Source organism: Hemicordylus capensis, chromosome 3, assembly GCF_027244095.1.
Source record: "Hemicordylus capensis ecotype Gifberg chromosome 3, rHemCap1.1.pri, whole genome shotgun sequence".
In the NCBI taxonomy this organism is placed as follows: domain Eukaryota; kingdom Metazoa; phylum Chordata; class Lepidosauria; order Squamata; family Cordylidae; genus Hemicordylus; species Hemicordylus capensis.
In genome coordinates this window covers 81666074-81693378 of record NC_069659.1, presented here as the reverse complement: position 1 = coordinate 81693378, position 27305 = coordinate 81666074, and the positions used below count along the sequence as shown (strand labels likewise).

At 42.8% G+C, this 27305-nt stretch overlaps 1 long non-coding RNA gene across 2 annotated transcripts; it reads right to left on the bottom strand.

Moving 5' to 3' along the window:
- Nucleotides 1-27305, bottom strand: LOC128348989 (uncharacterized). 2 transcript variants are annotated; one of them, XR_008318470.1, is made up of 5 exons: nt 27073-27305; nt 26954-26985; nt 3450-3493; nt 3222-3319; nt 1-1771 (listed from the first exon to the last, which is right to left on the bottom strand). It is a non-coding gene; the product is annotated as an uncharacterized LOC128348989 (long non-coding RNA). The 2 variants fall into 2 exon arrangements; XR_008318469.1 differs by having other exon boundaries at nt 3227-3319.

Sequence of the window (27305 nt, the reverse complement as noted above, 5' to 3'; positions counted from 1 at the left end):
TCCATCAGCAAATTGCTGTTTCTCACACACTCATCCATGGAGCACTGGTCTTTTCCCCACCCCAGCAGGTGTGTATTGCCCATTCAGGGTATGTCCACAGCCATTAAAGGCACATTAAGGCTCTTTTGTCAAATCCCTGACTCACATCTGGTAACACTTTAGGCAAACCATAATGACAAACCCATTCACAGTAATCAAGCAGCAAAACTCACAACAATATGCAGAGCAATTTAAAAATGATCCACAGCTTTTTACCCTTGTATTTCAAACGTTCCCCGCTGAGCTTAGCAAATGATGGAAGAAAGTAGTTAGGAGAAGGGATCCTAAGAGCCAGTAAAAGCAGAAACTCAACTACATTTTCAACTAGTTCCTAAGCATTTGTTCTTTTAAAAAAATTGTATTGTGCATAAGCAACTATGAACTTATCAAGGAAAATAAATAAATATTGTCAAAAATCTGATTTGACCTAATTTCCCAAGAAAACAACAACAGAACAAATACATCATAAACCCTATTTGTGCATTGACCAAATTCAGACACAGTATGAAACCAGAGTTTAATGGGGCAGGGCTTGGAACTCCATTATGTCTGAATTTGTGCAACTGTGGTTTCAAGCCGAAAGTGACATGCAGTTTGCCTCAACAAATTCATAAGAACAGAAAAACAGCCCTGATGGATTAGGCCCAAGGCCCATCCAATCCAGCATCCTGTTTCACACAGTGGCCCACCAAGTGCCACTGGAAAGCCCATAGGCAAGAGCTGAGGGCATGCCCTCTCTCCTGCTGTTACTCCCCTGCAATTGGTATCCAGAGGCATCCTGCCTCTGAGGCTGGAGGTTGCCTATAGCTCTCAGACTAGTAGCCATTGATAGACCTGTCCTTTCCAAAGACTAGTAGCCATTGATAGACCTCCACTCTTAAAGTCATCCAGGTTGCTGGTTGTCATGACATCTTGTGGCAGAGAATCCCACAAGTTGATTATGCATTGGTTGAAAAAGTACTGCCTTTTGTTGGTCCTAAATTTCTTGGCAATCAGTTTCATGTGATGACCCCTGATTCTACTGTTATGCAAGAGGGAGAAAACACACTTTTCTCTGAGGAAGGTTTGAATTCATCTGTACTGACATGGAATAGTCAATGGGAAAGCCTTGGAAGACAAAATACAGTTCTCCCACCCTCCAGCAAGATGCAGGGCATGGGAAAGGAATTTGTATGTCGGGTAGCAAAGTAGCATTAGTATGCCCTATTTCCACTATGTACAATTCAGTAAGAAAACTAGTTTCACAAATGATGCCTATTATTTTGAAATCTTTACAGGTTATTTCAGTCAAACAGCCCTTGAGTTGACAACCAGCTTTCTCTAGGGCTGGTGTCAGAAACCATTAAGAAATATGTTCATCTTCCTTTTTTGTTAACATAGATGCTCTCATGAAAGAGAGAGGCTGGTCTTAAAGTGGTGCATTTATCACTGTATGCTGCGTATCACTGTATGGCTGAATTTTGGAGGCATAAAGTACCAAGCTAAAGGTATCTTTAAGTTTATTTATTTGTTTATTCATTCATTCATTCATTCATTCATTCAATTTCTATACCGCCATTCCAAAAACGGCTCAGGGCAGTTTACACAGAGAAATAATAAATAAATAAGATAAATAAAATGGATCCCTGTCCCCAAAGGGCTCACAATCTAAAAAGAAACATACGATAGACAGCAGCAATAAACACCGGAGGTCCTGTGGTGGGGGTGGATAGGGCCAGTTACTCTCCCCCTGCTAAATAAAAAGAATAACCACGTTAAAAGGTGCCTCTTTGCCAAGTTAGCAAGTTAAGTTCAGGATACCTTTGACTTTAAGTTATCATTCATAGCTTGAAGTTATCATTCATTGTAAGATGGAACTGATCCACATCTGTTTGCCCACATCTCCAACAATTTATGCTGGATAAATAAATATGATTCCTTGTGGCATATAATGACTTGTAGAGGCTCTCCTTGAAGTTAATATTTGTTGTAATTTTAGGGATGCTCCACATTTAAGTCTACATTTGATCAACAATTAATTGACTCAAATCTCTATGTAAATATCCCATGTAAAAGTAGTATGGATTTATAATAAACATGTTTCTAAAGGCTTGGATCCAAAATACCTCACAACCCAACTCTAATGGGTCTTGAAGCTTTTGATCCTTGAAAAGAAGCATGCATGGAAATATGCTTTTAAAAACGGAGAATCTTTTTCAAAGGCATTGTCACACTGCAAAGGAATCTGATGTTCAGGGGGTGGGATTCCTCCTGAGTGTCTCCAAGCCTTTAGATCTGTTCATAGCTGCTCTTTGTGCCTTGACCACAACATTTTAATTTATTTTGGCTGACTTATTGTGCAATGTTCCACCTGCATTTTAATGCAACATGCACACAGTTGCGCAACAGCACTCTTGTACAACTGTGTGCATATTTGGTTAAGATGCCAATGGTACACTTTTAATGTTTTTTTAAAAATTATACCCTGCCTACTTCTAGAAACATAAGGAGGTTCACAATATAAACGTTGGAAATAATGGTTAACAATCTGCACAAGGAGTTAGGGAAAGCAAGAGCACTGCCCGCATGGCTGCATCTGTATAAATATCATCAACAGTGTTACACACCTGCGTGATTCTGCTCCAACATAACACTGCTGGAATACAGTTGCACATTGGGACACACATCATTTCCAGTGAGCATTGCATTACACAACTGCATTGATGCAACTTCACACTGGAGCTGAATTGCCCCGGTGTGCAATGCTGGGAACGGTGTTTACATAGACACAGCAGCATGGATAGTGTTGCTACCATCCAAGCTGCCGTGTGCAATATCTCAGGCAATAATTCACTACTCAGAGTCTCACAATAAAAAAAAAACAGGACACAAATAAAAAAGAATCCACCGAGAACACTGAAATAAAAGCAGCAATCCAGGGAAATGAAGGAATGGCAGGCAGCCAAACAGAAATCAGAAGAAGCCTTGAAAGGCTTGTTGAAAGTCTGACAACTTCTGCTTCTTCATAAAAGTAGACATAGGAGGGCAAATAATACATAAGGGTGTATTATAAGGGTTTAAACCACCCTGAGCCATTTTGGAAGGGTGGTATATAAATCGAACAAATAAATAAATAAATAAATATTATGTATTCCAAAAGATAGAAACAATAAGAGAAGGCCCGTTTAGGCAATATCACAAACCTTACTTCTGAAGGTGGTGGGACACGCAAAAGGTGCTCTCAAAAAGCTCATGTGGGTTGGACAGATACGTGTGGGATGGTCCTTCACATGTCTTCATCCTGAGACATTTATGGTTTTAATTAATACATTCTGCAGCAACTATATTATCATATTTAATGTAAATGTAATAGAACCAGTATTAAAATAAGCATAATTATTGTATCACTAATGACAAGAAAAATGCCTCACAGATCTCACAGTTCTTCAGCTGCCTCAGAAGTAACGTTCTTAGACTAGATTAGAGAGAAAAGAAAATATCAGGCACACATTTGTTTGCAAAAAGAGAAACTTTGTTCAAGTTACAACCAACAACTTAAAACAAGTGCTGGCTTGATCATTATCAGGCAAAACATTGCTTTTGGTTTTACAAAAATCTTTTAGAATTGATGGATTTGAAACAGAACCATCCTCTAGTGCATTCCCTGGTCAAAGAACACTTTTGTGTGTAGAAATGATTACTCTAATCTTTCTCAGTAGCTTTGATTTAATTCCTGGGGGATGTTTTCCCTATAATAATAATTCTGAGATAACTTTGCATCTTCCAACAATGCAAAATGTGATACTGCTGAGATGAGCTGTATTTTCTGATGCAAACATGAGGTAATTATGATTGTGGCTTCTTGATGTGGCTGCTGTGTGCACCAAAAATAGTAGCGGCTATTTCACATCTTGATTATTATTATTTTATATTCCACCTTTTTGCATTAAAAAATGCATTCAAGGTGTCTAACAGCAAAACACATAAAAATACAGTAAAGAAACAATGAAACACACCTATTACTTTCTACTGAGTAAATAATGATGGAGAATGTTGCTACACTAAACTCCAGCCAGGATGGCAGCAGTACTTAGGCTAGAAGAATTTTCCAGGACCAATTATAGTATTGAGGTAAATGAGTGTAAACTACCACTGGACTAGCACCACTGGTGACGTTTGGTCAGTAGCTTTGACATCATCCAACGGTAGCTTCAGTGCTAGAACATTATTAAGCTAGTAGGAAGAACTGACTAATGATGCCCAGGAGCAGCGTGACTGCAGCTGCCTTCAGTATCATATGTACTGACAGTGGCTGCTAAAATAATGATAGGACAACCATTTTGTAAAATCTTTCGCTCACCAAAAAGCCCTGGATTCAAATTGCGGGGGCGGGGGATTCACAAGACCTTTCTGTTCAGCTCTGTTATGAATCAATCAATCAATTAAATTTTCGCTGCTAATTTGTTGTTGACAGCCTATTTCTATTAAGCATTGATTGTATTGTTCAAATATACATGGGAACAAGAATTATGCAATTAGTCATTAAGAGCAAATACAGCTAAATACTGACTATGGGATATATTAGAGCCATGCCAGAATGGGGAAGGAAGCTGAACTTGTTTGCTGAGTTTACTGTCTGCCATAAATTAGCTTGAGAAAGGGGAAAAGACTGAAAAAGATGCCGCAGAAGGCTTGTGAGACTTTAGCAGAGCACCGGCAGCAAAGCCACAAATTACTGAGACGTGGCTCTGGGCCCTTTTCATGGGCATTGCTGGCAAAGCCTAGGAAGAGTAGTGTGGCCAGTTAACTGCTAGGTTTTGCAAACCTCACAGGCCATAGAGCTCTGCAACCAGTGGCAGAATAAGGATGCCAGCAGCCCCTGTCCAGCCTGCAGCTGGTGGCCCCGACTGCCCAAGCCATGCTCCTGCATCTGATATCAGACACAGGGGTCATGGCCATGTTGGCAAATGGGAGCACCTTTCCCTGCTTGCAAAAGCGGAGATGCATTCCCCGCCTGGGGCACCATGCGTGGCCCCTGAACACAGTAGCTCAACTTTATTGGAAGCCTCACAGAGTCAGATACAAGTGACAGGAGATGATGTTCTAAACTGTCTGAAAAAATTGAAGACTAGAAAATCACCTGGGCCGGAGGGCATCCATCCAAGAGTCCTCAAAGAACTCAGATGTGAGATTGCTTACCTCCTTGCAAAAATATATAACCTATCCCTACAATCAGGCTCTGTATCAGAGGACTGGAGAGTAGGAAATGTAACACCGATTTTCAAAAAGGGATCCAGGGGCGATCCAGGAAATTACAGGCTGGTTAGCTTAATGTCTGTTCCGGACAAACTGATTGAAAGCATCCTCGAGGATAAAATTGTAAAGCACATAGAAGAACAGGCCCTGCTGGGAGAGAACCAGCATGGCTTCTGCAAAGGTAAATCTTGGCTCATGAACCTTTTGGAGTTTTTTGAGAGTGTCAGCAAGTGTGTGGAGCAAGGTGATCCAGTAGACATAGTATACCTGGACTTCCAAAAAGCTTTTGACAAAGTTCCTCATCAAAAACTCCTGAGAAACCTTAGCAGTGATGGAATAAGGGGAGAAGTACATGTGTGGATTGCTAACTGGTTGAAAGAAAGGAAACAGAGGTTAGGTATAAACGGAGAGTTTTCACAATGGAGGGAAGTAAGAAGTGGGGTCCCCCAGGGATCTGTACTGGAACCAGTACTTTTTAATTTATTCATAAATGATCTAGAAGTAGGGGTAAGCAGTGAGGTGGCCAGATTTGCAGATGATAACAAACTATTTTGGGTAGTGAAATCCAAAACTGATTGTGAGGAGCTCCAAAAGGATCTCTCCAAACTGGGTGAGTGGGCAACAAAATGGCAAATGTGGTTCAATGATGTCAAGTGTAAAGTGATGCACATTAGGACGAAGAACCCCAACTTCAAGTATATGCTGATGGGATCTGAGCTGTGGGTGACTGACCAGGAGAGGGATCTTGGGGTCATGGTGGACAGCTTGTTGAAAGTGTCAACTCAATGTGCGGCAACTGTGAAAAAGGCCAATTCCATGCTAGGGATCATTAGGAAGGGAACTGAAAATAAAATGGCTAATATTGCCCTTATACAAAACTATGGTGCGGCCACACCTGGAGTACTGCATACAATTCTGGTCACCACATCGAAAAAGGACATTGTAGAACTGGAATAGGTGCAGAAGAGGGCAACCAGTATGATCAGGGGTCTAGAGCACCTTTCTTATGAGGCAAGACTACAACACCTGGGGCTATTAAGTTTAGAAAAAAGACTGCGGGAATACTTGATAGAGGTCTATAAAATCATGCATGGTGTGGAGAAAGTGGATAGAGAAAAATTCTTCTTCCTCTCACGTAACACTAGAACCAGGGGTCATTCCATGAAATTGATTGCCACGAAATTTAGGACCAACAAATGGAAGTTCATTTTCACACAATGCATAATCAACTTGTGGAATTCTCTACCACAAGATGTGATGATAGACAACAACCTGGATGGCTTTAAGTGGGGCTTGGATAACTACATGGAGGAAAGGTCTATCAATAGCTACTAGTCAGGGGGCTATAGGCCACCTGCAGCCTCAGAGGCAGGATACCTTTGAGTACCAGTTGCAGGGGAGTAACAGCAGGAGAGAGGGCATGCCTTAACTTCTGCCTGTAGGCTTCCATCTGGTAGACCACTATTTGAAACAGGATGCTGGACTAGATGGGCCATGGGCAAGATTCAGCAGGACTATTCTTATGTTTTTAGGTTCTTTGACCCCCTCTGTGCAATGGTGGCTCTGCCCCTGTCTGCAACACTGATTAACTAACTGAAAGCTTGCCTCATCCAGAGTGCTTTGTATCCTAGGACTGGCCCTGGTTATAGAAGAATGTTTGAAACTTTATAGGAAGCCTTTAAAAATACATAATTGTTGTTTAGAACCTTCTCCAAAGATATATCATTTATACCCCGCTGCTCCCAGGGTCCATTATCTATTGAATTTGGTCTTGTTCTAGCAGTTATTGATATAATTTCAAAGAAGCCTTAAAAATAAATAGGCTTAAAAGAAATGTTATGGCTAGGATAGTCTGAAGCAGAATCCTGAATATGGAATATCTTGCTGTGTACTGCTCAACCTTTTGGCCAATAATCAAGCAAGCAGCCTTGTTTCCTCAAAGCTCCAAAAGGAAGACTGACTTTTAGAAAGGTTAATCAATCCCAATGGCACATCCTCCACTTCATTTACAGAAATGAGACTGACTAGCTGTGAAGGAAAAAAGAAAAAGAACGAGGCAGAGTATAGACTCCCTGAAGTAAAGTATGCTCTTCCATCACAATGATGATCTTTTCTCCCTGAGATTGGCTGGAAGTATTTGACAGGATTTTCAAAAAAGGATGCAAGCACCAGCATTCACTCTAACAAGAATTATCCTGTAGCATAGTCTATGCGTGTTTACTTAGATGTCTCACAGTGTTCAGTGGCAGTTGCTCTCAAGAAATAAGGCATAGGATTGCAGCCTTAGAGAACAACTTGCTGGTAGAACAACTAATTGTTTGCATTTGGGGATGGTGAATGGTACAGTAGATCTGATGAAAGTCAAATCACATGTCTTCTTATTGTTAATATACATGCTTTTCTTCTTCGATATTACTCTTAACATTTCCAGTAACTCCTCTTCCAACACCCCAGTTCCACGGTGTTTGATGTAGGCTACATCAGTAAAAATAGTGTCATGAACAACTGTCCCTGTTACCATCATTCTATGTCCTTTCAGTGGGCAGGGAAATCTGTTTATTCTTTCAGGGAATGCCAAATCCCCTCATGTCCTGTATTGTAGTGGGGTGGGGGCAGATTCACCACACCTGCTATTGAAAGCATGAAGCAAGGAGTGGCAATGGTTAGGAGAATACACCAGGACTTGTTTCCTACCTGACATCTCACTCCTAAATGGCATCCCTTCCTATTTCTCAGGGAAACGGTATTGGCTTTGTTTGTCATCCTATTGGGGATGAAGTAGAATTTTTTGCTTCTTGTGTGTATCAAGTGGGGTTGTGCCGTCTTCACGTTTCTCTTAGTTATTAATTTATTTATTATATTTGTACACTACCCTAAACTTCTGTCTCTGGATGGCTTTCATCAACATGAAACAAATTAAAACAGAAATTAAAACATTAATACAATTTAAAACCATGAATCTAGTTAAAAGCTTGGGTGAATAAGTGTGTCTTTAAAGACATTTAAAAGTTATCAGAGATGAGGAGGCTCTTATTTCAGCAGGGAACACATTCCAGAGTCTTGGAGTGGCAACAGAGAAGGCCCATCCCTGTGTGGCCAGCAGACAAGCTAGTGGCAACTGCAGATGAAATTCTCTGGATGATCTCAATGTGTGACAGGGCTCACAGTGAAGAAGACATGGAGGCAGTTCTCACGATCAGTGGGAGCCGCTTGGAGAGGGTTAGCAGGGAGAGTGGGCTTAGCTCGCTCTCCCAGCAGATGAGCAGTCTGCTCTGGGTGGCCACAGTGGCCGCCCACATGACTGCCAGCTCTGTCATGGAGCCGGCAAGTGCTTGGGAGTTTGGGGGCCATGCGGCACCCAGAAGCTCCAGCATGCCCTGTGCGTAGGGATGTGCACAGACTGCAGAGTAGGCATGGTCCATGAAGTAGGCACATTTCGACGCTGGGGGGTGGCTCTGTAAGGGTGGGGGGTTGTAGTTACCCCTCCCGCCACTTTCCGCCCTCTGGTGCTCCATTTTTTCATGCAAATTTTGGGGTGGCAGTGTTTCTCCCTGCTGCCCTTGCCCCCTTGTTGACTGGTAAAAGTGGAAGTGACTTCTGTGCATGCACCTGCCACTGACATGCGTGCGCACGCCGCACACATCACACCTTGGGTGCAAGCACTCCGTGAACCCGGTTTGTTTGTTTGTTTGTTTGTTTATTATCGCACTTGTATACCGCCCCAAACTCGTGTCTATGGGTGGTTTTAATCATGTGTTGCAGTGGTGCGGCTCTGCACTGAGGAAATTCATGAGGAGACCCCCCCAACCGGGAGGCTGAAAAGCAGCCTATTGGCATGAGGGTCACTCCAGCATGCCCTGCGCGCTTGCGCAGGTAGGTATGTGCATGAACCGGTCCGCAGGCCATGCTAGAGTCCTGCAAACTGGTATGCAAGTGGACCGGTCCGGTGGTTCGACACCGGGCGGGGTGGCTCTGTAAGGGCAGGGGGTTGTACTTACCTCTCCCACCACTTTCCGCCCTCCAGCGCTCAATTTTTTAGTGCAAATTATGGGGCGGCAGTGTTCCTCCCTGCCGCCTGTGCCCCCTTGTTGACTGGTGAAAGCAGAAGTAACTTCTGCGCATGCACCTGCCACTGACGTGCACATGTGCACCACACACATCACACGGGTGCAAGCGCTCCGCGAACCCGGTTTGTTTATTTATTTATTATTGCACTTGTATACCGCCCCAAACTCGTGTCTATGGGTGGTTTTAATCATGTGTTGCAGTTTTAATCATGTGTTGCAGCGGCTCTGCGCTGCGGAAACTCATGAGGAGACCCCACCCCCCCAACCGGGAGACTGAAAAGCAGCCTCTTGGCTTCGGAGTCTCTCCAGCATGCCCTGCGAGCTCGTGCAGGTAGGGATGTGCACGAACTGGTCCGCAAGCCATGTTAGAGGCCTGCGAACCAGTCCGCAAGTGGCCCGGTCTGGCGGTTCGACACCAGGGGGTGGCTCTTTAAGGGCAGGGGTTGTACTCTACCCTCTTGCCGCTTTACCCCCTCCGGCAATCCATTTTTTAGTGCAAATTTCGGGGCAGCAGTGTTCCTCCCTGCTGCCCCTGCCCCCTTGTTGACTGGTAAAAGCAGAAGTAACTTCTGTGCATGCACCCGCCACTGACGTGCGTGTGCGCGCTGCACATGTCACAAAGAGATGGCAAACACAAATTCAAAGAGATATCAAACACAAAATGGAGACTGACTCAGAGATCGCCACAAAATGGAGGTCTGAAACAACAAAACGTTTTGTAGCCAAAACAGGGACGTTTTGTTTACAAAACTGTTGGATTTGGAAAATGGGTGTTTTGTTTTGTCTACAAAACACCCAATATGGCCTGTTTTGAGTACAAATCATTTTGTATCCAAAATGTTTCACACATCCCTACTGTTTAGGGCTTTATTGGTTATAACCAGCACTTTGTATTTTGCCTGGGAACATTTTTGGTAGCCAGTGCAATTCTTTTAATATAGGAGTAATATGGACTCTCCAAGATGGCTCAGAGAGGAACCTGGCTGCTGCATTCTGTACCAACTGCAGTTTCCAGACTATGTTCAAAGGCAGCCCCACAGAGAGCGCATTGCAGTAGTCAAGTCTGGATGTTACCAGCATATGTACATATAAACTGTTCTGAGGTCGTTTGTCTCAAGAAATTGACATCGCTGGCATATCAGCCGAAGCTGATAGAAAGTACCTCGGGCTACTGCCTGAGGCAGTGAGGGAGAGGTTTGGCTCCAGAAACACTCCCAGACTGGTACGTGTTCCTTCTGTGGAAAGGTGACCCAATCCAGAACCAGATAAAATTGTATCCAGAGTTCTGACCTTGCACAATAAGTATCTCTATCTTATTTTGATTCAGTCTCAGTCTGTTATCCCTCATCCAGCCCATCACTGCCTCCAGGCAAGCATTTAGTTAGGGGTTATGAGTTGCTAGGTCACTATGGCAGGTATAATGTAGGTAGAAGAACGTATGGAAGATATTATTGGGAAGCATTAACTAGAGATAGGATGAGAGTTTGGCTGCCCTAGTGTGGGTTAGGCTGCTAGTGTGAATAGGTTTATGGCGTGATTATCTGACAGTGGTCACATCCTGGCTGTCTGACTGAATTAATGCCTGTACTGTTAAGGGGGGTAAAGTTTTTCCAGACTGCAGTTTAATCATTGTTCTCGATACAGTTGTGTCCCTTTTATCCATGTTAATGCCACGTGTATTTACTGGTATGGGAGCAAATCTCATTCTTTCACTTGATTTAACAAATGATGTACGGAACTGATAGCTCTTATAGCCACAAGGTTCCCTAGTAAGTTGTAGAAAGGGGCAGAAAGGACCTAGATAGGGAGGCCTAGCTGTGCTGTGCAGTAACTGGGAAGTATACATCAGCCACCTAGACCATAACAGGTGAGGGGACATTCATTTGATCCAGACATTACTGTGAACCATTGGCTCAGTACAGCAACAGCATATAGCATTGCATCACTCATGTATTGTCCATTATAGCAATCATTCTATAAGCCTTATGTTATCCTTCAATTGCCATTCTGAAATTCCACTAAACATAAATGCAGGAAGTAGTATTGGGGGGGGGGATATATACTGTCTGTTTTCCCCACTGTTACATATGAACCACAGATGCAACAATGGTCTGACTCAGTAGAAGGCAGATTCACATGTTCTGTTCTGCTTCATATGCATTCTGTTATCTGAAGTTAACAGTGAAATGTCTTTAGACACAACCTTTATAGCTGAATTGTGTCCGAATGATCTATGAAGAGCAGCAAAGTAAAACATATTTACAAGTTTCCATGTGACTTCATTTATAGCCTGTTGTCACATTGGCTTTGCATGATCACTGACTGGTTTACATGAGAAATGTTCACTTTCTCTCTTCTTCATTCTTCCCTCGCCCTTTCATTTTTAAAATTGTAGTTCCAGCTAATAATTTACAAACATGGCATCTAAATCAATATGCACCAGGGCTCTAATTCAATCAGTAATTTTTATAGGCGATAAAAATGCTTCACAACATTGCTTTGACTGTAGTTTTGGAGATTATTACAAAGATTTGTTTTGTCATAATAAGCCTCTTTAAATACCATTGCATTATGATATTCTCTTATCTCATCCATTTGAAGGCCAATATGCACAAAGAGCCAAAAAGCACTAAACTATTTCTATAGCTGCTCCGTCCATGCAATGAGCTGTTTATCCATGACCATCTACCACATTGAGAAGCCTCTTGTTTCCTTCTGGTGCAAATGCACTCAAATATGGGTTTGGGGTACAACAGAAACAGAAGGCTTCTCCACATGGTGATTTGCTGCAGATGAACAACTCACCACATGGAGTCAGTTGCCACAGGGAGAAATGTACAGCAGCATCTGTGCAATCATTTCTTGTGTGCATTGGCCATGAATTTTCCATTGGCTGTTAAGCAGCCTCCACTATTTGAACAATATCTAGTTCTACTTTCAGTAAACAAAACACAGTTATTGTAAATGCCATTATGAACAGTAATTTACTGTATATCTTAGTGTTAATGCTGTTAGAATGGGAGAGATGCCATGCTGTTTAGGGAAGAAGTTAAAGAAAGTCTAAAAAAGGAAATGTGGTTTGAAAGTAAAATTATTCTCTGCTGTATAGAACTTTTGGATGCCCTTTAACAAATAGTGCACTGGATAATTTCAAAGTGGCTTTGAGTGAGTTTGATTAAACTGCTTCTGATAGTCCCAAAATTTCTTCATTAGAATGAAATATTTATTTGCAGATGATAGGAACAAAGGAAGCTGTCATATACTGAGTCAGACCATAGGTCCATCTAGCTCAGTATTGGCTTCACAGACTGTCAGCGGCTTCTACAAGGTTACAGACAGGAATCTCTCTCAGTCCCATTTTATTTATTTATTTATTTATTGTTGAATTTATATACCACCTTTCATTAAAAACAATCTCAAGGCGGTTTTTGGAGAACATGATGGCCAACAGACTCACTAAATAGCAATACTTAAATTCCTACATCTATTGAACTCAGGAAAAGAAGAGTATTGTGGAAAGGTGGTCAAAACCCCTGCTAACATGGCAAAGAGACAACTTTTAATGTGGTGATTCTCTTTATTTAGCAGAAGGAGAGTAACTGGCCCTATCCACCCCCAGCACAGTACCTCCAGTGACTGTTGCTGGTATCTATCTTATATTTCTTTTTAGATTGTGAGCCCTTTGGGGACAGGGAGCCATCTTATTTGTTTGTTATTTCTCTGTGTAAACTGCTGTGTAAACTGTATAAACTGTAATACACACACACACACACACACACACACACACACACACACATATAAAAAGATCGCACAGACTGACTACGAACAAAGGCATGACAAGGTAGCAGGGATGATACACTGGAACATCTGCAAAAAATACAAGCTACCTGTAGCCAAAAATTGGTGGGACCATAAAATTGAAAAAGTGGTAGAAAATGAAGATGCAAAAAAATTATGGGACTTCCGACTACAAACATGCAAACATCTGCCACACAATACACCAGATATAACTGTAGTCGAGAAGAAAGAAAAACAAGTTAAAATAATCGACATAGCAATACCAGGGGATAACAGAATAGAAAAAAAAGAAATAGAAAAGAATCACCAAATACAAAGATCTACAAACTGACATTGAAAGGCTGTGGCAGAAGAAGACCAAAATAATCCCAGTGGTAATTAGCACCCTAGGTGCAATTCCAAAACAACTTGAAGACCACCTCAACACCATAGGGGCCACAGAAATCACCATCGGCCAATTATAAAAAGCAACATGACTGGGTACAGTCTATGTTCTGCAATGATCTATAATAATAACAGCAAGAAGATTGATAATAAAATCTTATCTTAATTGATGTTAAAACAAACCAGGTCAACAATCTATCCAAGAAGCATAAGCCCTATTAAAGGCAAACAGTGTTACGGTCAAACTCTATAATCTGTAAATATGTGGCTGCCTAATAAATAATATCTTACTTGACCTTACTTAGCTGTTCTAACAACTGCAACTATCTTTGACAAAAGATAGTTGCAGTTGTTAGAACAGCAAACTTTTCTTTTATGCTTTTTAGCATTACCCTGGCCTACTGAAGCTTGTCAATAAGTAGAGATGTGCACCAAACAAATTTTTCGATTCAATTTGAATTTGAATTGAATTCTGAAAATCTATTTTGAATCTGAATCAAATTTGAAACTGGTCCAAAAATTTGATTCAAACTGAATTTGAATCAATTTGTCCCTGTTTTGGAGCCGTTTTTAACCAATTGGATGCCGGAATGGTTTTTTTAAAGTGCCAAATGGCTCTTGAATCAAATTCCAAAAATTTGATTTGAATTCAAATCAAATTGCCCTTTTAAGAGATGATCCATTCAAATTTGAATCACACAAATAACCCAGGTTTGGGTTGAATCGATTCAAATTTGAATAATTTTGCCCATCCCTAGGTTCAAGACCCATTCACATTTGCATCAATGCCTGTTCTGTTCTCTTTGACATGAGATTCATGAGTGCATATAGGCTAAGTTACTGTGCCACAATGGCAGCCATTTCGATGAAAATGTGAGTTCACTGGCAGCCAATAAGAATTCCAAATTTTTAGTTTCATCAAAATTTATCAGATGTTGCATAAAATGGCAAAGAGCTATGAAAGAACATAAAATGGCAAAGAGAACTTATAGGGTTGCCACCCTACAGGACTGACCTGGATCCAGAAATTGGCAACTATCTCCAGCAAACATGAGATTGGCTTGATATTGAATTTTAAAAGGTGAGAGAAATATTGGCAAACTAATTGCTTGCAGTATTTAGCATATGCCAATGAGAAAGCAACCAGAAGCCATGAGCAATGGTTTTTGTTCAGTAACTGAAAAATATGATCCTGACTTTGACATCTCTGAAGAATTTACAACCTACATTTGATATGACTACTACAATGGTCATTTCTGAAATCTGCTAATGAGCCCTGATTATGTAGTGTGGACAGTGCAATAAATATTTTCTTGGCCTCAAGTAATATATTATCCTGACTGAGTAAATGTAAATTCAGAGGGTGGGAAAATAATAACAGTTTCTTACTAAATATGTCCCTCAGGGAATCTGTTATCTGTCTTGCTAATAAAAAGTGGCAATAATATTAAAGGAGAAATTCATCTACACTTTCTCTAGGCTATTGCAATTATTGGCTGAAGAATTTGCATTTAGACATAGCCTTTAGAATTTGGGTTTTTATTTCTCATAAGAATTTATGACTGCCTATTATTATCTTGCCTGTGGGCTTCTCAGAGGCATCTGGTGGGCAACTGTGTTGATGATGCTGGACTAGATAGGCCTTGGATCTGATCCAGCAGGGCTGTTCTTATGTTCTTATTATCCATTTACTTTTCTTTGGTTGTTTTTTTAATTTAGTAAAAACAAAATTCTTAATTTAATGTCACCATACCAGCTTAGTATTTATTTCTTTGGCAGACTTTACGGTCTTTTAAAAAGAACTGGCTAATCTGATCACTTGAATTTAAAAAGAAATGGCTAATCTGATCATATGGTGTCTCTTCAATGTATTGGACAAGCAGGGTAGAGCTATGAAAGCAGGGTAGAGCCTTGTTCATTCGTCCTATAAATTGCCATCCCAACATCAAAAAAGAACTGAGAAATATTTTTGATACAGACAATATCAACTGTCAGTTGGCTCAGGCTGACATGGCCCCTCTCGACATCACCACTTTTGGGCAGGAATGTAACTTCTTGAGCCATGCAGATGCCTATCAGTGATATATGAGTGTGGGAGGACAGAGGGGGATGAGGAGAGGAGAGGAGGATGGACTCTGTGGGCTTCCTTGACCTTGTCCGACGAAGACCAGCTCTCCCTCCTCTACCTGGGAGAGAGGAGGAGGCCAAGGGAGTTTTTCTGTAGTCCTGGACCTTCTGAAGAGCAGCTTGCTTGCAGCTTGTTTTTGCTTGATGCTAACAGGCCGTGTTCCACCTGTGCCTTCTACCTAATTGCTTGACTTACTTTTATATGCCCCTTGGGACCAGAAAGCTCTCATGAGAGGGGAGATTTGTGGAGATTTCTTCTTTTTGGGAGCAGAAAAGGAAGAAGCCATGCTGGAGGCATAGCTGATGGCGTAGCCACTGGACCACTGTGCTGGCTACCAAAGGGGCCAGCTTTTGGTGCCAGGCCTTCAGTGTGGGACTGAGGCCTGGCGGGGGATGGAGAGGTTTTATTAAGGTGGGGTTGGAGGTCTGGGCTAAGGTTTGTTAGTCCTTTTATTGGGTTGTGTCAAGCCTTTTGCTGACATGTTTGGGCTCTCTTCGGAAGGGTGATGTGGGGGGGGGGAATTGTCCGACAGCTCTGGAGCAGCTATTACGGTTGTGGTGGGTAATAGAAGAATTGGTCCTAGTATATCAGCTGGCTGTTACAGGGGAAGGGAAACTAATAATTTAGTAATTGTTTCCCCTTCCAGCAGCACTGTCAGGCTTCGGGAAGCAGTTCCAACTACCCATAGAGCCTAGCCATTCTCCTTTGCAATGCCAAGTCAGTTCAGAATAAGACTGAAATTATCCATGACTTTATCATGGATGAGGGAACCAACCTGGCATGTATAACTGAGACCTGGATGGGGGTGACACAGTTCGGGCCCAGTTTCTCCCACCAGGCTACTCTGTTGTGGAGCAGGCTAGGGGAACTGGGGGTCAGTGTTCCCTCTAACAGGGATTCCCAGATGTTGTTGACTACAACTCTATAATCCCCAAGCAAAGCCATTGCAGCTGGGGATTCTGTGAGCTGTAGTCAACAACATCTGGGAATCACTGTTAGAGGGAACACTGCTAGGGGTGCGTGTGTGGAGTGGTTGTGATCCATAAGAATATCATCTCCCTTACCAGGGCCCCTGTGAGACAGCTGACATATTGAGTGTCCAGTTTTGAGGCTGGGAACTAGGGATAGATTAGGGATTCTGTTGGTTTACTATCCACTAGGGATGTGCACAAAACCGGCTGGTCCCGTTCCATTCGAATCTGAAACGGACTCAGGACTGGGCCAGTTCAATTTTGCCCCCCATCAAACCTCTCCCCCACCAGTTTGGTTCAGGGGTGTTTTTTTGGGGGTGGTGGTGTTATGAGTCAAATTTAATTTAAAAATTTGGGGGTTTTAGTATTTACCCAGAGGGAGGTTCCCCCTCTCCCTGCTGGCCTTCCTTGCGGCAAAAATCACACAGTTTGGGCATTCTTCGGTCATTTTCGGGCATTCCCCCCTCGCGGTGGTCATTTTGGAGGCCGCCGCATTTGCACAATGGGCCTCTGCATGGCCTGTGTCATGACTCACGAACCCCCCAAACTTGGGTCATGACATGCTCACTTGCACAACAACATTGTCACACATGCTAGAGACCCACAATAGCACAGGTGGTTCTGTAACATCCATGCTACCCTACAGGACATGTAAGCTATGCCTTTTAAAAAGGAGTCAGGCTGGGAATTTAACTATATTTTTCCTTTGAATTCCAAGTAAACTGACTTCCTATTAATAAACAATGCCAATGAATTTACATTCCTGTGCTGTAGTATGTGATAGATTTTTGTTATTGTATTTATTTATTTTTATTTATTTACATATTTTTATATCGCCCAAAACTTATGTCTCTGGGTGCTTCACAACAGATAAAAACAACATTAAAACATAAGTTAAAAACAAAACCAAGAAATTTAAAACTCAAACAATGCTCTAAAACAACATTAAAAATAATCAAAACAGTATCAGTTAAAAGCCTGGGTGAACAGATGTGTCTTTAAAGACCTTTTAAAAGCTGTCAGAGATGCAGAGTCTCTTATTTCATATTTTACTAGGGAGTGCATTCCAAAGCCTTGGGGCAGCAACGGAGAAGGCCCGTCCCTGAGTGGCCACCAGACGTGCCAGTGGCAAATGCAGACGGACCTCTCCTGATGATCTCAATGGGCAGTGGGGTTCATAATGAAGAACATGTTCTCTTAAATACCCAGGGCCCAAGCTGTTTAGGGCTTTATGGGATATAACTAACACCTTGTATTTTGCCTGAAAACATATCGGCAGCCAGTATAACTCCTCTAATACAGGAGTAATATGGTCTCTCCTAGATAACCCAGAGACCAGCCTGGCTGCCATATTCTGAACCAACTGTAGTTTCCAGACTACGTACAAGGGCAGCCCCACATAGAGCACATTACAGTAATCCAGTCTGGAGGTTACCAGCAGATGTACCACTATTTTGAGGTCATTTATCTCAAGAAACGGACACAGCTGGCGTATCAGCCGGACCTGATAGAAGGCACCTCTAGCCACTGTCTCAACCTGGGACACCAGGGAGAGACTCGGATCCAGAAGCACCCCAAAACTGCATACCTGTTCCTTCTGGGGAATTGCGACCCCATCCAGAACAAGAAGATCAAAATCATCTCCAGAGTTTCGACCACGGACAATGAGTACCTCCGTCTTATCTGGATTCAGTCGCAGTTTGTTATCCCTCATCCAGCCCATTACTACCTCCAGGCAGGCATTTAGGGAGGTTATGCCGTCTCCTGATGATGCTCACATAGAGAAATAGATTTGGGTGTCATCAGCATACTGGTAACACCCTGCACCAAATCTCCTGATGATCTCTCCCAGCGGTTTCATGTAGATGTTAAACAACATTGGAGACAATATGGAGCCCTGAGGGACAGCATACAAAAGTTCAGATTTTGAAGAACAGCAGTCTCCAAGGGACACCATCTGGAACCTCCCTCAGAGGTAGGAGCGGAACCACTGCAGAGCAGTACCTCTCACCCCCAACCTCCTCAGATGCTCCAGAAGGATACTATGGTCGATAGTATCGAAAGCCGCTGAAAGGTCCAAAATGACCAACAGAGTCACACTTCCTCTGTCAATTCCCAGTTGGAGATCATCCATCAGGCCGACCAAGGCAGTCTCCACCCCATAGCCGGCCCGAAAGCCAGTTTGAAATGGGTCTATATAATCAGTTTCCTAGAAGACTGTCTGGAGATGGGAGGCCACCACCCTCTCAATTACCTTGCCCAGCCACGGAAGGTTGGAGACAGGCCTGTAGTTACTCAGCTCTGAGGGATCCAAGGTAGGCTTCTTCAGAAGCAGTCTAATAATTGCCTCCTTAAGACTAGGAGGCATCCTACCTTCCCTCAGAGACGCATTTATAATCTCTACCAGGCCTTCTACAACAACTGCCCTGCCAGATAGTATAAGCCATGTCAGGTAGGGGTCAAGAGGACAGGTGGTGGGCCGCACCATTCCAATCAGCTTGTCCACATCCTCAGGAATCATAAACTGGAACTCATCCAACCTAACCACATAAGAGGAGTCACTGGACACCTCCACATCAGACACTGAAGTAATTGTGGATACAGAATCTAAGTTGGCCCGAATACGAGAGTTTCCCCCCTCAAAGAATTCATTAAACACATCACAGCGGTAATCGATAGTTCCAGATTCTGATTCAAGGGAGGAGGGACACATACTAGCCCACTCACAACCCTGAACAACTCTGCTGGATGTGAACTTATGGATGCAATACGGGCAGAAAAGAATTGCTTCTTTGCCGCACGTATTGCCTGAGCATAGATCTTCAAATGAGCTCTATGTTGCAATCTGTCAAATTCAAGCCAAGTCTTTCTCCACCTGCGCTCCAGTCATCTACCTTGCCACTTCAGCCCCCTTAGTTCTTCTGTATACCAAGGGGCCAATTTTGAAGCGGGTCGGAGAGGACGCTTAGGAGTGATCAGGTCTACTGCCCCGGTGATTTTGCTGTTCCAGTTCTCCACCAGGGCATCAACAGGATCGCCAGCAGAGCCAACACTAAATCCCTCCAAGGCTTATTGAAATCCTATAGGATCCAATAACCTTCTCAGGCGGACCGTCCTAATAGGTCCCTCACCCCTGCAAAGGTGGGGTGTGACTGTGAGTCCAACCTTAACCAGATGGTGGTCCATCCATGACAATGGGAAATCACAGGAGTCCCCACCCACGGAACACCACCCTGATCAGAGTGAAAGACCAAATCAAGCGTGTGACCTGCAATGTGCATCGGTCCCGAGACCACTTGAGATAGGCCCATAGTCGTCATGGCCTCTATGAACTCCTGAGCTGCCCCGGACAAATTGTTCCCGAAATGAACATTGAAGTCGCCCAGCACCACAAGCCTAGGGGACTCCAACACCAAACCCGAGACCAAGTCCATCATCTCAGTTAGGGACTCTGTTGAGCAGCGGGGTAATCGGTACACCAACAGAAGCCCCAGTCTTTCCCTGGTCTCCAAACATAAGTACTCACATTCAATATGGTCTGACACTCCAACAGGGATCCTGGTAAGGGAGATATTATTCTTATAAACCACAGCCACTCCACCTCCCCACCCCCGGTCCCTCACCTGCTCCTCAACAGAGTACCCTGGAGGGAGAAGCTGGGACCACACTGGGCCCCCAGCCTCTCCCAGCCAGGTCTCTGTAATACATACCAGGTCGGTGCCTTCATCCAGAATCAAATCATAGATGGTTTCTAATTTGTTCTGGATCGACCTGGCATTACAGAGGAGCAAGGTGAGGTTCCAAGGGTGGTTGGCACTGCTCCCCAAGGTCAAAGAGCTGGCACGACAGTCGGAAGGGGAAACAGCTATTAAATTTCTATGTCCCCTTCCCTTGTAACAGCCCACTGACCTGCCAACGTTACTTCTTATGTTCCCCACCACCACAGTCATAGCTGTCCCACAGTCAGTGGACACACCCCCTTTCTCCCCATCTCCAGGTAAGCCCAGACACATTATAAAAGAGCCTCTCCCAGGACAAATTAAAACAGAAGCCCCATTAGTAAATGGATGAAGAAACCTGGCCCTCGCCATCTCCCAAAGTGGCTCCCCCCAAATGGTCGACCCCCTTTGGTGTCACACCTTTGGTAGCGACCCCGCCGGTGGTGACCCCACTGCCACAGGCAGCATCCCTTATAGGGCCAGAGATGGCCTCCCTGGTCAGGTGGAAAGCAGGGACTGCTGAGTCACTCCAGGGCCCCAGTCTTGCAAAGCAGCCACTGCCAGAGGCCACAATCCCACATGTCAGGCAGGTACTCAACAGCAGCAGGTACTCCTGCAGGCAGGTACTCAACAGCGGAAGCAGCAGACAGCCAATAACAGTCTCTCACTCTGGGAGTTGTCTGGGAAGCAGGTGGTCTCTCCCTTTGCTGCAGGGCTTCCTTTTTGAAATCAAGGCACTGTAAAGAATTCCAATTTGAAAAAAATAGCTTATTGGGGGTGATGACAGGAAATATCTTTTTGTGGCTTTAAAAAATATTAACAAAGAATCCAGTTGCAGGTGCAAGGTTGTTAAAAACACTAGTTTGGCCCACAAGAGGTGGAAAAGTAGGTAAAGGATGGGACGACTTCTCAAGAGCCAAACTCTAGGGATGACCAAATCACACTTGACACATTCAAAGAATTTCAGAGCAGTGGTTTAGTGTGTTTCCTTAGGGAGACTTTGAGCATAGTTAGGCAGTTCTAGCACCCTCCAAATTTGTACCTTGATTGGTTCAGAAGATGAAGTGACCCCACCAAAGAGTGCCCAGTCAAAAGCTGTACTTCTCATCCATTGTGTTGAATCTCAGCGATAGCAATGAACGGCCAACAAAAAAATAATAATAATACAAAATCCCCTTTCCACCTGTCTTTTGCTAACTTCAAAGTAAACATGCCCATGGATGTTTTATTCTGTCTGCTTTGCCTTTTAAACAAAGAAGAATCCTGCTATTCATACTGCACTCTGTGTGTGTGTGTGTGTGTGTGTGTGTGTGTGTGTGTGTGTGTGTGTGTGTGTGTAGGAGATGAGTGAGAACTATGTTCCTCATTCACTTGTCAGGAGATTACTTGTATATCTAAATGCTTTCACAAATCACTGTTGACTGAGACACATTATTTTTAAAGGGTCATTGTTCCCACATTTGGCTGAGAGCTAAATAGTCATGTGATGGGAATGAATCTGATGTGCATGCATGTATGAATCAGCTCTTTATGAACTGATTGAATGAGACACCATTTGCTGAGCAGTATTTGTAAACCAGTTAGGGATGGACGGATCTAGGTATCTTCAGGTATTCTTGTAAGATGTTGTACTTGTGTAAGCATACAAAGTGGGGCTGGAAGTCCCGCCCCAGCCCTGTCACTCAGCCCCCAGCTCCGCTCACAGTTACAGCAGTATTTGTCTGAAAAGGAGAACACCATATCCATGATGGCTGTCATTTCTGTAATCAGGAGGCTAAGGCATCCCAGGCTAACACTATATGAAAATCTTAAAGAATATCTTAAATGTGCCATCCTCCTGTCTCGTGGGGGGGGATGGTTCTTTGTCTCACCCCAGTCCTTGGACAGCCACCAGGGCAGCTCATTGGGCAGTTTTCCCAGTGCAGGGGTTGGCTTAGGCAGAGCATTGCTCTCAGTGTGCCGTTCCCCTCTCAGTTTGCTTCAGAGTGGCTTCAAGGAGGGAGCGTGTTTGGGCTCTCCACCGTGAAGGAGAAGCCGGCTGGGCTGATCGGGGGTTGATCCGGTGAGGCATGTGAGGCCTCACAGAAGCCAAGCAGCTTTTCGACCAGCAGGCAGTGGAGTGGCATGGTCCTCAATGGAGGATGAGTGTGGTTTACCCGAAAGGGGAAAGCACCGGGGGGAGCATTTGTTTCGGCCTTGTTTTGTTTTTAGCAGTGAGGATTGGGAGTAGGTGAAAGGGTTCTCTTACCCCAGTTGGTGGCTTTTGGCTGCATATTGATACATTGCCCAGCTGGGCTTGTTTCATGACTAGGGGTTCCTTGTGCCCCGCTGCCCTGCCTGAGTTGATCTCTCCAACCCCGCAGACAGATCGCAGAGATTTCACCCTTAATATCATTGGCCCTAGGGCTGCTGGGGCTGTATTAGGGCTCCGTAGAGAGTGGTGGGGCTAAGGGCTACATCCCTCCTTCCAACATGGGGTTCGTTAGGTGAAGCCTGCAGTCTGGAGAGCTGGTATGAGGCTTTTGTCTATCTGTTTCTGAATTGTGGGTAGTTGGGGTGGAAGTACTGGTGCTAAGGGGCCTCTTGGTCTTCCTGGGAGTTTGGGGCTTTTGGCTTAACTGTAGTGTGTTGGTGCTTTTGTTTGTCTCCTGATTTAGGCTATTGATAATGCCTTCCAAGAAAGCTACAGGCAAAATGCGGGGTGCCCTGTGAAAAAACCCAAAAGGCCTCAGCCTCAACTTTCCTCTTCTGAGGATGAAGATGATATGGGCATACTGCACGCTTTAAATACCAGAGTGGAGGCATTCCATTTGTCCGTGAGGGGTTATGATATTTATCTGGGCCAACCCGCAGCGGGGGTTGAGTTCTTGGAAGGGTGGGGAGGGTAGGCAAAGCTAGGCTTCCCTTGTGGCAAATGCAGTGTGGGCTGGGTGGATATTTTGTTGGGTTTTGGTCAGGGTGGATTTGATTTAAATCAAATTGATTTAAATCACAATTTAAATCACTAGCAGGGTGGATAAAAATCAATGATTTTTTTAAAAAAATAAAAAAAAATCAGATTTTTTTATTTAAATCGGATTTTTCTGATTTTTTTTAAAAAAAAATCATTGATTTTTATCCACCCTGCCAGTGATTTAAATTGTGATTTAAATCGTGATTTAAATCAGTTTGATTTAAATCAAATCCACCCTGGTTTTGGTATTGGTGAGCACCCTAGTGCTTTAAAAAGGTGAATGGTCTGTCTACCTTTAGAGGCTTTGCGGCTTTGGGGCTGCAATTGGCCACCACACCTACTTCAGGGCTTCACAGACCTTAAAGGCTGTGCGGCTTGGGGGAGTTTAAGCCCTAGAAGTAACCCTGACCTTACGGGTTGGCACTGATGAGGAGGCAGCAGGTTTGTATTGGTTCCACCTCTGAGCCAGGGTCTGTCACCCTGAGGGGGCTTGGTGAAAAACCTAAAAGTCTGAACCCAGCTTGGTTGGGCCCACACTGCAGGGTGGAGTTTTCTGTCTACATCTAGTTCGCAAATTTGCTATTTAATCTTTATACCAAAATATTTGTGTTGTGTCATCATTGAGGCTGGGGGTGTTGGGGCAAAGGACTTCTCTCTCCCCCCCCCCCGCCGAGCTTTGCAGAGTTTCATTTTATTTGTTTTGTTTGTTTCTACCAAGAATCTCCAGCATTTTTTCCACTGCTGAAGAAATATGCATGTAATGTGAACACACATTATTTCAAGTATTTTCATATATTTCCCATTCAATCAACTGGTACAATAATAAATCGCGAGTCTACATTTAGATTTGTAGGCAAATTTGCAAACACACACCCTGTAAACATACAGAATATATACAACCCATAAACCTTTCCATATCTTATGCACACCAGTCTGCTGATGAGTGAAAGAGATTCAAAGTGGTCCATCACAAATTTGTCCCTACTTGTGTGGTTCTCTGGATCTTAACTATTTGAACTCTCCACAACTAGATCTGCATGTCCAAGATGGATTTACACATGAGACACAAGTCTCTTGTCGTTCACTCAAACAGCTCTCCACACTGCGTGGCAAAACACTTTTTGGAGCTGATGAACATTTGAAAAAAGCTTGTTTTATGGCATGGAAATCTGCCATTCAAAGAAAGAAAAATTCAACAATTCCAATGGACATGCCACAAATCTTGAGTGCACATATGATACCTTTTCAGATTCCAGCCATACTACTTTGAGGTTTTTTATTTCATAGCACAGTTTAACAACCTATGGTACCATGTGATTGTAGAGAAGAAAATAGTTTTACTTGTTCATTTGCTTTAATTCTAAAGAAATAATACATTTGACTGGCAAACGGCTTAATATAAAATATATCTGAAAGAGTGAAGAAGACAGGCCTAGTATATTTTAAATATGTACTGGCCAGCATTCGGCAAGCTACATTACTCAATTTATTCACTCCAAGATTTAACTCACATGACTACCTTCGCTGAATATTTCTAACCTTGGCTGATTTCCCAGGACCCTATATTTTGGAAAGAGATTTAAGTTAAGTTGTTAATTCTGTGCTGGATAAATCCTTCCCTATCTCAAGAGAAAAGAAAAAGATCGGTAACATAATCCATCCTTTTCTACCAAAATTGAAGTTAATTGATCTATGGAGATTCTTAAAGAATTTACCTTTTACTCTCTTATAGAATTCACCAAGGGGCAGTGATATTCATTTACTGGGCAAAACTCCAGTATTCCTACAGTCATGCCAAAGCGCCCCCCCCCCGCAAAGATAGCTTCTTTAAGGACATTTATTCAGATTTTAAATGTTTGCAATAGAAGAGCAATTTTCAAAAACTCCAAGTTTCAGTCTCATTCTCCTTTCCCCTTTCTTTAGTGAAAAGAGAAATTATTATAGTGCTATAAAAGCAAAGGCATATCACTTACAAAATAGGATATAGCCCAGCAGAAGTGATGCATTTTCAAGCCCCAATCATTTCTATAGAGGGCTTAATATCTCCCACTGACATCAACAGGCCTCAAAACTACTTTTGCTGGATCACGTTCTTAGTATCCTGTGATAAGAAGTCAATTTAACCTTGAATGTGTGCTCACAGGCTACACCCAAAGTTAAAGCAGGTGGGGCAAGAATTTCTGGATCAATGCACTTTCTAAAATCACATAAACGGTCAAAGTAATATTAGATGGGCAGCGTGAGCATCATAGCAGCATGAAAAGTGATCAAATGCAGTGAGCAAGGAGATTACTATATCCAAATATTCATTGCATGTGTGATCAGCGCCAAGATGAGGTTCCCATTCGCAAGTGAAAACTTCAAGTCTTCCTTAGGAACACCTGTATTTCTTTGGATGGTATAAACAAGCAGAAACCCATCATAATACAACATAAATATTCCAGATGCTTTCAATTCCTCCCCCCGCCCTGCCCCTCAACTGGCACTGTGAAAAAATCCAAGTGTCTGACCACCGTAAGAAAATTACTTTTTTATTATTATTCAAGCAGTAATTCTCAGGGCAAAAAGGAACAAACAGCCAAAGACAATGAAATTTAGTCCATATAAATATGCACTAAAATCTTAACCGACAAGGTTAATGTGCTGGGGCATCCAATCTATCTTTTAAATATGCATTGTCAGACAAGCCTGAGACAGTACCAAAATATGTTTCCTTCACAGTAAATCTCCATCCACATTGCTATTATTGATCAGTAGAGTCAGTAACTGAATCTATCCATGGGATTCAGGACTATCTGTCTTCATATTATATAGCCCCTTCCTCCTGCCAGAGCCCATTAAACTGTCACCTGTAGACTTTATATCATTTTTATTTGAGGGTCCTAGTGAAGGTTTGCAGTCTTTACTTGTCTTTAAAAATATAGCATTGCTCTAAAATATTACATCCTGAAAATCCCATTGCATGTCCCATGTTTTGTCTCTTGTTATCTTTTGTGGGGAAAGAAGGGCAAATTTAATAGGTTTTAAACAGCAGGATATCACAAAGACCAAGCAATAGAAATATTTAAATTAGACATTTGATATATAATTCCACAGACCCCATCAAATGTCGTTGAGCTTTTGTTGCACACTTCTACTTAGAAGAGTATGCGAGTCACATTTGTTTTGTTAAGGTGCTTTCTTTGATATGCAAATAAATGACAAAGTTCAGATAAGAAAATTCAATATGTTTGCTGTGTACTTTAAGTCTTTGAATGAAACAGAAAAGGTTCCATCTCCCCCCCCCCCCCCCCGATTGTGGAAAATGTCACCAGAAAAATGTTAAATATATTTAAAATATATTTTAATGGAATATTATAACAACAAAGGTCTGCATAGGAAGGAGCAAAAAATAAATTCCATCTCTCTCTTCAGAAACAACAATCATTCTGAAGTAATGTTAGGATTTTGTACTTAATCTACATCACAACACAAAGTAATGCCCATGTAATAGGTTTAAGATAAAAGTGTCAGACTGTAGCTTGCACTTACTTGGAAAAGAGGTATACTGAAGTCAGTGGCATTTACTTCCAAGTAAGTGGCTCCAATCCAACAGATCTCATGCAAAATATTGCATGCACAATCCCTTTTTTAAAAAAAGAAAAGGGTAAAATACTCACAAATCTGCTTTTTGCTGGGGCAGAGAAACTACCTGAGGAAGAAGAAGCTAGATTAAACTTTGTGGTCTGCATTGTACATCTGCATTGTACAGCCAGAAAAATTGAAAATATGGGCTCACTCTTTGCTTTCCCTTTCCTGCCTCTCAACTCATCTCTGGGAGGGAAGGGAGGCTTATCAGGCACCGTCCTACTCTCCCTCCCTCTCTCCCTCCTCCTCTTCTCCTGACTGGTTAGTGTTCTGGTTCAGCCCCCCTCTCCTTCAGTCTGACTGACAGGCTCAACACTGAGGGAAAGGTCATTGAGCATCCATCAGCCAATCACATGAAGAGGGGGAGAGATAGATGCCGTCTGA